Raw genomic sequence first — 12,133 nt, 5'->3', positions numbered from 1 at the left:
CTAATATTGATATTAAAGCAGCAGAGGCATTGCTCAGGCTCCAAATTCCCACATACCTACCTCATTATTAATGTGACCATAAAATTCACTGTCCCAAACCAGGCACTTGAGAGTCAGAAAGGGGCCCTACTAATAATTATGTCAGAACAATAGGTATGTATGTGCTAAGTCATAGTCTTACCTTTCATAAAGATAGATTTTTAAATATAAGCTGAAGTTCCAAACTACCCTTATTCTCTGAGGAAAATCCTCAACTCTGTTATAATAGTCTTGCCATTTTCTACAGTAAATGGCTATGAGAGTCCTTTCAGTGCTAAAGCTGTTTGGAATGTTCACAGGGCTCTCTTAACTTTCCACGAAAGATTATAAAGCTTACCAGTTGTGATGGGTAGGACTTCTGCTAGTCAATCAAGTAACTGGTTAGCTCATCATGCCTGTGGTGAAACCACCAGAAAGATGGAAATGGAGGAGAGTGACTGAATTTAGACAGCTGTTCCATTACCTTCCCTGCACCACTGAAATTTGCTTCATTTGATTCTATCTATTCAATATGAAAACAAATCTCATGCATTTGAAATGCACAGTGCTTTAAATATCATATGTAACCTGTGGACCAAATATTAATTGAAATCCTTTGTGTTGTATTATGACTTCATGCTAACTCTCGGAAAATTATATTCATGGCCATTTTGATAGATGAATTCAAGAAAATTCTTAAAAGGAGCTTTATAAAACAAAACTACAATAAACGCATGTTCATATTTCAGATAGTCCTTTGGTCCTTGTGCCTGGCTACCCACTGAAATGTCAAAGAGAAAAAAAATGCAGGCCACAGTTCTAACCAGATGAGAGTAAAAAAAGGAATTTCTGGTAGAAATATGGATGAACAAGTTTTCCATCCTGAAATGCAACCTTCAAGACCACCCACAAGGGATGGTTTTTCCAACTATGAAAGAAGGACATTGCTTGAAACTGAGCATTTTATTAAATATCTAAAATTAGCATTTGGGGCTGAGTATTTAAGCCTACCACTTTGTGAATGTGTTTCCCCAGGTCATTATTAAGCAACCCATTGTTTAGGAGGAGATGGCCCTAGAGACCGGGAATACTGTGCCTGCTTCTGACCGTAACTCTGACATCCCTTCTCCTGCTAAGGCCTACAACCCACTGGGGCAGCACTATAGGGGTGGAACTGCAGCCTTATAAATTGGAGGGTATTTGGTCTCAGAGAATTTCTGAGGGTGAGTCAGGTGTTGGGCATGCAAGGGTGAAATAAAAACCCAAATTGAAATACGAAACTGAGAAAGGGGCGCCGAGAAGAGGTATCACAGCAGAGCTAAGCAGGTGGGAGCCAGCCTGGCTCAATTCCTGAGAGGCCGGCCCATGCTCACAGGCACCTTTCATCCACTCTCAGCCCCTCTCCTGGTTGGACAGAAGTTCACTTTCACATCCATTCCAAACCGAGAACCATTTGAATAGGAAATGATATTCCATGTGTCTCAGATTACATTAATTTGGGATTGCCATTATTTATATACCTTGAGATAAAACGTCAAGGCCACAGAGAGTAGTATAACTCTCTGCACACATCTGAGAGTATGACATATCTTAGCTCAGTATGTATTTAATAAAAGTTAAACAATAATTGACCTTTATTAATGTTGATGATAATAAAACATATCCTCCCTTTTAAAAATTATCAGTTCCTAATATGTTTAATTTGTTAAGCAACTTATACGCATTAGTTGTTACTCTTAACTGTCATCCTAAAAGGAAATACTGCTATTTCCATTGTACAGATAAGAAAAACTAAAAATAAGTGAAAAAATAATGAAGGTAAGTAGTTCACTTAAAGACATATGACTAGTAAATGACAAAGTTATAATTTGAACAGATTATTTTGACTACACAACCTTAAGTCCTCTAAATTTATTAATGAAATTCCCAAGAGGAAGTCTTGCAGAAAGTTTTAATCTTACAGCAGGTATAGAACAGATTAGGAATACAGAGGTGCTAATTGAACATTTTGCCATCTTCTTTCTACCTTTCCAAAGATGCTCTAATCAAAATGTGGTGGATTTTAAGAGTTTTTACATGATATTTACCAGCAAGAATTTCTTTCCACATTTTGAGTTCATGGTTTGTGAGTTTGTTAATGCTCTCAATTCTAAAGTACTTTACAAAGAAATAAAATAAGGTTCAACTGTTTCTACATTAGAAAATGATTGTATCTTACATTAAAAGAAGGCAAAACAATTCAATTTTTTTTCTGTGTATGACTAATAACATAACAAGGCATCAGTTTATTCTCCCATGGTTTTGCAAATCATTTACCAGGCCAATTTTTAAAATATGTAAATCATCATAATTTTCACAAGTAAAACATATTTCTTTGCCAGCATATAAGTAACCTCACACTGTATTTATCAAGGACAGAATGAAACAACATTAGAAAACTAAGCAGAAAAGCTTTTCTAATGTGGATCTTTATGCTGTAGTCAACCAAATGGATAACTATGGCCCTGACCTGAATCAATCTGAAACTGTTAGTCAATGTGACCTCAATATTTCTCTCGGTTTATTTCCCACGTAAAGATTCAACTATTCTTCTTCAGTGCCACCAGACTTTATCCTAGTATTTGCTAAGATTCCATGTGAGAATCAAACGTAGTGTTCAAATAGTTGTAGAACAAACACCTGGCTTTTTAGAATTATTCCAGATTGCAGCTCCTCCATTAACAGCAAAAGTAGAGCACTTGACCAAAATCTTGGGCTTTCCTTAAGCTCCAGTGTTGAAACAAACCAAATGTTGAAATACTGCTATTGTTTCACCACTTTTCATCTTTATGATCACTCTTACCACTCTCATGTATCTCATACTAGCTGCTCCAAAACTGAAGACTAATGCCTGTCTTTTACTTTCATCCTCAACTACAAGGGAAATCAGCTACAGTTTAATCATTTAAGATTCTACTTTTACAAAAGAGAGAGAAGAGTGGTAAACTCCAGTGTGCTCAAGAAAAAGATATGTATTTAATACATTTGGAAAGGATCTTCCATCCCTCTGCAGTCAGGTCAATGGGCTCCGTCAAGGAAGGAAACATGGAAAAGAAGTCCACTTTCCACAGGTTAACATGGTCCCCTCTGTGAGAGGCTCTCAGCTTCTTCAAAGATGAGTTTTCCTCCAAGTTAACAACATACTTGAGGACAGGGTCTCTAGTTTGAAAGAAATGCACTCAAACTCTGGCTTAAACTGCCATATAACTTAGCAAGTTACCTAATTTATCTAACCACAGCCCTAGATATGTATTTTTTAAAAAGATGCAATAATAATATCTATGGTACCAAGTTGTCCTAAGGATAAAATGAGGTAACGTGTGTAGGTGTTTAATGTAGCGTCGGGTATGCAGTAAGCATTTTTAAAAGTATAATTTATTTATTATTATTTTTCAGATGAAACTGTAGTGCTAAGAAATGTTTGTAAAACCCAGTTAGTTTGGAATGTTTGTTGACAGAACTAGTGGTAAGGCTACGTTGAGGTACTCAAACACTTGTATTTACATTTTATTTAAACATGGGGTTTTAGTATTCTCTACCTGCTGTATCTTCTCTGGTTCTGCCACTTTGCTTTTGTTAACTTTGTTCATTGAAGTAAAGTTATATACCCATCCTACTATATCTGAACAAATTATAATCTGAAAAATATAGGTGCCAAGATCTTTGCTTAAAAATATCAAATACTATAATTTAACCTAAATGTTAGCAGTAAAAGTGCCTTTTCCATTTCTAAAATGTGGGCCAAGAATAAATTCTTGAGCTTAAATAAAAGAAGCCACACATTGTGACTGTCATGGAAATTACCAAAGTCCTACAGAGAATGTGATAGAAATCAACATGTGTCAGTATTAAAATATTTAAGGGTTTTCTTATAGTTTAGGCTGCAGCACTAGAGGGTCAAGAATCACTTGAATTTATAAGAACACTCATGTCAAAAACACAGTTTCATTTGTCATAGCCTTATACTGTATTGACTCTCCACTGAGTATTTGTACTTGCAAAGTTCAAATACCCAGCCATTTTTCATTTATTATGTGCAAGATTTTAAAAGCTCTAAACACCCCAGAGAGGAAGAAATTATACTGGGTGGTCTTGGTAAGGGGAATGACATAGCAAACAGGGGGAAAGGCAGACTTAAATCTGAGAACAACAAAAAAAACTTTTTTAACTACAACAAAAGTGAGTAAGATATCAAAGGAAAGTCAAAGACATCAATGACACAAAATAATTTGATGAGGCCACATGAAGAATTTCAATTCTTCAAATATCATTAACACAATTTTTAGCTGAAAGCAAGAGCACTATAAAATAAATAATCGCACATGTTTGCCTCATCTTGAATGTGAAATGAACAGAGTCGCCAAGAGGGAACACGTGTGTTTTAGACCATGATGTTCACATCAGGCCTGGAAACTTCGGAAAAGGTAACAACCTGTCAGTGAAACAGGGCAAGAGCTAACACAAATCTCAACTTTTCTCATGTCCCATTCTCTGGCTTAGGATAGTGAACATCTCAGCAAAATGAGACCAGGACACCAGGGAGATCTTTTTCTAGAACTATTCTTTTGGAGACAAAAATCACAGATCATTCCAAAACTAGCAGTAGAATTGTGAAGAGTTCAGAAGGGCATTAAGAGGGAGCAGAGAGGGGCTAAAGGACAGCCAGGGGACAGCCAGGAAAGGCTGGGGACAGGGAAGCCTGGGCTGCTGTGGGGGGAAGCATGAGGCTTGGTAGGACAGAGCTCTTCCAAGGAGGCCAAGAGCAGGCAGCCTGACCTTGTTTGAAAGGCAATGTTGTCTACTATCTCCAGAATGGTTGGTCTCTGATTACAGGCTCATTGCTTCCTTCCCTGTCTCCACTTCCCCAGGTGAATCTCATCTGATGCTGGAGGAAAAGATGGTAGAACTAGATCTACTGACTTTAATTCACAATGCTTTTAGATGTGCATTGTTAAAACTCAGCACATGAGGAAGAGGAGGGAGGACTGAGAGATGGGGGCAGGGAAAATGTGAAGAACATTGAATAAGAGAAAGAGAACGGTTGGGAACCTGTAGGAACTGTAAGGAGAAGAGGAAGAGATAAGTGAACTTCAAGGGGGAGGAGAGAGGATGACCTGCTGGGCTGGAGGATCTTGAAACATTTCCAGACACAAAACATATGGATGAGGAAATAAACAATACCAGCTCCTATGGCTAAAATGAAAAAGAGTTCTCCATTTCCTGTGGAAAATTGGAGCTCACTCAAAACACTGGCGGTGATTGTGTTTAGTTTTCTCTGCAAATGCTCTGCTATAAATTGCTATTACTATATAACCTTGAAGTTTTAATTTGCAAGTTCAGTAAAGTTGCAGAAAAGCTTCCCTGTTTTAATTTTCAAAGTCTAAATTCTCAGAGTTGGGATCATGCAGATCAACTACACTGCCTTTATCTGATTCACAGAAACCATGTCTCTTGATGAGCCAACACCACCCATGGGAATCAGTTAAGCAATGTGGTCTAAGCTCCATGAATTCCCAAGGGGGTGATATCTTGGATGACTGGCCAAGATTTTGATTTGAGAAATGTAGATTTCACATCCCAGCTCTCTAGACACTCCAGTGAGCAATCACATGAAATTCTGGAACTCCCTTGACACTAAATAAGGATTCTTAACATTTAGATAGCACTTGAGAGTTTACAGAAGATGTTTACATCAATGTTCTTGTCTGATTCTCACTGTAGACACAGGAAGTATTATATTTCCCACTTTGCAGATTAAAATGCTAATCGGACTCAGAGATTTATGGGATTTACCTAAAGTCATACAACTAATAAAGTCTTCTAACTTCAGCCTACTTCTGCAGATGTACTAAAATATTCATCTATGTAACTATTAGTTCATTTTCATACTTCTTGCTGATAAAGACATACCCAAAACTGGGGAATTTACAAAAGAAGGAGGTTTAAGGGACTTACAGTTTCACATGCCTGGGAGGCCTCACATTCATGGTGGAAGTTGAAAAGCATGTATTACATGGTGGCAGACAAGAAAAAAGAGTTTGTGCAGGGAAACTCTCCATTTTAAAACTATTGGATCTCATGAGACTTATTCACTATCACAAGAACAGCACAGGAAAGACCTGCATCCATGATTCAGTTACCTTTCACTGGATTCTCTCCCACAACACGTGGGAATTCAAGATGAGATCTGGGCGGGGACACAGCCAAACCATGTCATTCTGCCCCTGACCCCTCCCAAATCTCACATCCTCCCATTTCAAAACCGATCATGCCTTTCCAACCATCCCCCAAAGTCTTAGTTCATTTCAGCATTAACTCAAATGTCCACAGTCCAAAGTCTCATCTGACAAAAGGCAAGTCCCTTCTGCCTATGAGCCTATAAAATCAAAAGCAAATTAGTTACTTCCTAGATACAATAAGGATACAGGCTTTGGGTAAATACAGCCATTCCAAATAGGAGAAATTGGCCAAAACAAAGAGGCTACAGGCCCCATGTCAGTCCAAAATCCAGTGGGACAGTCAAATCTTAAAGCTCCGGAATGATCTCCTTTGACTCCGTGTTTCACATCCAGGTCATGCTGATGGAAGAGGTGGGTTCCCATGGTCTTGGGCAATAACTTTTGATGCAAACTGTGAAATTACATGATACTAAAGAAATTCCCAAGAAAATAGACCATTAAGAATGTGCTAATACAGTACAAGCATAGCAGGGGTAATTAATCTAATTAAATGATACACTGTTTCTCTTAGTTGGTGTGTATAAGAATCTAAGTATTTGAAAATCTGTATATGCTGTGAATCCATTGTATCTTGTTTATTACTACACAATAATTATGTTATTCTAGGTCATTATTTTGAGAAAGTTTCTGCAAGAAGTTTCTGGAGAATTCAAAGTATCATGTATGTAACTAAGGCATACATGTTCCACGAATCAAAATCAAAGCCTTAGATTCATTATAGAAAAAAATCCCACCTGGTTAGACAGATAGGTTGGTGTAATTGTTAGGCACACATAACCCAGTACCAGCCTGCCCTGCGCTTAAAGCCTGGTTCTGCCACTTATTTGATGTCTAATACTGGGCAAATTAGTTAATCTTATTTTCATGAGTTTTTTCACCTATAAAATTGTGATTAAAATATCGTCAATCCCTTGGGATATTGTGAGAATTCAAAGAGTTCATACCTTTAATGTATTTAAAACCATTTCTGATACACAGTAAGCCCTATTTGTAGGTTATGATTATTTTCATCTGCTGAGCATCATATATTAGGTATGCTGGTGTCTTAGTCAATCTTCAATATAACTCTAAGAGATAGGATTATTACAACACGTAAAAGAGGAAAAAGTTTCAGAGGAGTCCAGTAATTAGCCTCACATAACACAGCTAATAAACGGCACAGTCAAGCATCAGCCTTATCCTTCTGGGTCTAATTTTCCTTGCTGCTTCCTCTAGAGACACAGCAGTGGGGTATAGGCCAAGATAGCTGCTGCGTTTTGTCCTTGCAAATACATCTCATATCTCAGACCTCAATTCTACCAACCTTCTGTTGTTCCAAGTTATTTTTTTAAATAAACTCCATTAAAGAAATGGGTATTGGTTTGACCAAAGCATAAGAAATCATAAAGTTATAAGGCATGTTACAATGGTGCATAATCTTAGATACTAGAAAACATTTCTATAAAGAGTATCTCATTGAATTTCCACAGCAAATGACCACTGCCTGCATTTTATAGTTGGAACACAGGTTCCATGATATTAGATCATTCTGGTATTTCTAGGCCACATGATGAAGGGATCATTCTGAATCTGAATGCACAGTGCTTTCCTCGACACACTTTCATCTCTGCTAATTTATACTTGACTTATATGTTTTCTCTAGTTTTCCTTGGGAAAATTAATGTGATGTTACTAACCAGATGTGACCCTGCTAAGCCATTTGCCAAAATATATCTTATTGTCCCTGCCACAGGATATACCCCATCTAAACAGGATGCACGCCCACACAATCCACCAGAAACACTTTAACTCTATAATGAAGGCTCTCTGCAGTACGTAGCTCATTCTTCCAGGGGCTTCTCCAGTGAGAATTTATGGAACATTTAGTAGAAAGTAGCAAATTACAACTAAATACATATTCTTGAAGGAATTTTAAAAAAACAGATTTTCTTTTATGGATAGCTAAAAGTTGCATTTCTAACCTATAGCTGCAAAAGGGGTTGCATGTACAAATGGAAATGGAAAAATAACACCTTTACTAATTTTACTTTTACTAGTAAAATATACTTTACTAAGAAGCATTTAAAGATCATGCTTAATCCTATCTCAAACTGAAAAAAAGAGGTGGTGTGAAGTATATGCATATATAGTGTTTTTCAAGGTTCTTAAACAAAAACTTTTAGAAACATAATTTTGACATTAGGGTGTTTTAATATTTATCGAGTAAAAGAATTGTGAAGGCCGGCCATGTTTTTCCCTCCTGCTTACCATATCCCAGGAAAAAGGGCCAAAGAAACTTCTCTGAAATGTTATTTTATAAAATTTCAAAAGCACCATCTCCAAACTGCTACTCAGCAGAAAAAAAAATCACCAGTTTGAGTTCACTTGGGACCTATAAATCCAGAAATCAGAAGAAAAAGCTTTGCATCCCCTGACTTGAGTTGCATGATGCAACTGAACAATTTCATTGGAACATTTCAGAGTTGTAGTTCTAAGTAGAAAGTAAAAAAATAAATAAGATGCCATGGTGTTTATCACTCCTCCAAGAACTTTAGGCAAGTCAGATTTTATACCCTAAGCAGAATGGATGTCCCCATTTAGGAGCCCATTCCAGCATCTCCTAAGAATAAAGTACTTCCAGGACTAACCTCAAAGCGAATCACAGAAGCAGAGTTTACAAAGCTTTATGCCACAAGCACTTCAAATCAGTAGGTATCTTAAATCAATAATTATGCTGCTATCATTAGCTAGACAACGACAGTGAAAATAATCAAATATTTTTAGGTTCATTATTCCTCCTTTCACAAACTGGAAAAAACTATGTTAGTATCTGTAGTGCTGATAATTGGAAGCCTTAGAAGTTTTCAATAAGATTTATATCAAGTGTATTTTATGTGGGCCAAAACGAGAGCTGTGGGGGAAAGGGTTCTCTTGAACTGATTCATGTTACTTGTTTTAGTGTTTAATTAATGACCTGGTGACATGTTTTGAAAATAGCAATATTTCTAACTCCCTTAGCAACAATGTCAAATCCAGGACTTCCTCTTCACTGCAGCCAAAGTTGAGTTTTAACTCCAGCTACATGGATAATAAGGAGGCAAGTTTTCTGTTACGGTAGCTAAAAGATATATTTCCACCCCAGTGACTAACTGTGTCATGAAACAAAGAAGCAAAAGATAAGGAAGGTGAAACAGGAACAGAGCAGGGCCTAAATAACGGGGCCAGCTTTCCCGAGCCACAATAAACAGCAGATTATTTGAAACCACGCTTGCAATTCTCCTTACATCCTTCATAATAAGAGCTCAGGAATAACTAGACTTGAAAGAAGAGACCCTGCAGAGGCACCTCAGCAGTGGCATGAAAAATAAAGAAAAGAGAAGGGAAATTTCTACTAGTGAAAAAATAGTAATTATTATCTAACACATTCTCCTTTGTATTCTATGAAAGAATTTTAATGTCATTTTCTCAAAAGCATGCCTAATCCATTTCCAACCTGAAAGAATATACTTTACAACAGAGAAATGCAAAGTACTTTTAAAATTACAAATGCCTCTCTGGGAATATTATTAGCTTCTTCTAGCTGGTCACACACTTTTCTCCTCCTTCCATCCACCATGTTGTTTCAGTCAATGGTGCTACTGTCAACTGGCAGAAGGAAATGTGTTACTGAAAATCTTTTCCTCATAATCATTTTTCCGCTTGGAAGGCATATACATTCACAACCTACTCCACCTTTTCGATTTTTTAAGCTAATTACAGCTTAAAAGATCTCTGTTTACAAAACAAGTGTCTGTATTCTTTACAATTCCTTTCCCCCTTCTCCTTTTCTACCTCGTCTCTAATTACTCCAGCAAAATCTCTCATCTTCTCTTGGTTATATTTTATTTTACTTCACCTTAGTTTATTTTATTTTGAGACAGGGTCTTACTCTGTCACCCAGGTTGGAGTGTGGGTAGCGCAAACATGACTCACTGCAGCTCTGACTTCCTGGGCTCAGGTGATCCTCCCACCTTAATCTCCCAGGTAGCTCAGACTACAGGCACGCGCCACCATATCAGGCTAATTTTTGTATTTTTTTGTAGCAACGGGGTTTCTCTATGTTACCCAGACTGGTCTCAAACTCCTGGGCCCAAGCGATCCAGCCTCACCCTCCCAAAGTGCCGGAATTAAGGGGTGAGCCACCATACCCAGCCTCTCTTGGTTATACCTGTAAACAACAACTAAAGGTTCTTGTTGTTTTGGAACTCTAGAAGTATAAAAAATTATTACATGTACAATTATATCAAATAAAAGGAAATCTTTAAAATTTGAAGCGAAATTAGATCAAATAAACATGTATCTTCAAAGCCCTTAAAAATATTCACAAATCTAAAATCTTCTCCAACGTTTCTATCTACTTCCTTATCCTTCTCTCCTTCAAGCACAATAATTTCGATTAAAATATAACATATAGCTTTCTCATTTTGCCAAAAATGTTACAGCATTTCTCTTTTTCTTGTATTTCATTGCAAATGGGGGTAGTCAGTTTTATCATGGTTTAAACAGACTATGGATTTTTCTTGAAATTTAACTACTAAAGAGTAGTAGCAATGACATTTTTTTTTCTATGGAGAAATATGTCAGTGTCACAGATAATTCAATTTCCAAATGATTTCCAACAGAACTCATTCAAAAGATGTTAAACACTGACTGACTATTGAAGAATCTGCCTGAGTACACTATGCATTAAGAAGTAACAAAAATTGGAGCCCCTCATTGGGCTTGTTCTCTCATTGTCCTCAACAGCTTCATTGAAAGGAAGGACGGCAATGGTGGTGAATAACACAGGCTCTGAAGCCAGATGGCCCAAGTCCAAATTTTAGTTCTGCCACATACTACCTGGGAAAACTTGAGCAAGTCACTTACTCTTTTAGAGCCTAAACTTCTTCATCTCTAAAATAGGGATAATTATAGCATGTGTGCCACAGAGAAGCTATGAGAATTTAATGAATTAATTCATGTAAAGTTAACAGAATGATTCCTGTCAGATGGTAAGCCATCAACAAATGTTAGAGATCTTTATTATTATTATTATTATTATTATTATTGTTGTTGTTACATCAGACAGACACCAGAATCTCTTCCCCTTTTGTATCCCCCTTACTGAAGTTCACATGGAGGTAGGTACACCAGGAAGCTCAAAGGAGACTTGCTGATACCCAGATGTGTGATGTATGTGATGTGTAAGAGCTGTGTTGAGCTGAGGGGCAGGAAGGCCTGCAGAGCAGTACTACTATCATTTGGAGTTAACAAAGGCTTGAATTAACCCAGCTGCAGTGAGAAGGAAGATGAGTAAACAGGGGCCAGAGATATGACAAACTCTAAAGATCCAAATGGGAATGGTACCCTCAGCCCAACACTCATGCAAACACTCCTGATACAGCAGCAGGTCGATCAGGAATAGGAACACCAACATTGTTAGGTGACCACCACTGCTGTATTCCCAGAACCCTGCCTACTTTCTAGAATCTCCAGCACTTAGTTGTCAAAAGAACTTGGAGTATATGATCCCTAAGGTCTCATACAGTGCTTAAGTAATACCATTTTTGGCAAAGCAAACGCCAATATTCCTGAAGTATTTTCCTTAGAAAATAACAAGATGCTGGAGGCAGGATGGGGGTAGGCACTTACAACCTCTGTAACATTTATTTCTTCACCAAAGAAAACAATCTGAGCAAGTAGAGAAGATATATTAACCTTTGTAATTCCAGCACTGTGGGAGGCCGAGGCGGGTGGATCACGAGGTCAAGAGATCAAGACCATCCTGGTCAACATGGTGAAACCCCGTCTCTACTAAAAATACAAAAAAATTAGCTGGG

The sequence above is a fragment of the Cebus imitator genome, unplaced genomic scaffold (assembly GCF_001604975.1).
Source record: "Cebus imitator isolate Cc_AM_T3 unplaced genomic scaffold, Cebus_imitator-1.0 Scaffold506, whole genome shotgun sequence".
NCBI lineage: Eukaryota > Metazoa > Chordata > Mammalia > Primates > Cebidae > Cebus > Cebus imitator.
The sequence above is the reverse complement of the archived record's forward strand: the minus strand, read 5'-3'. Positions refer to the sequence as shown.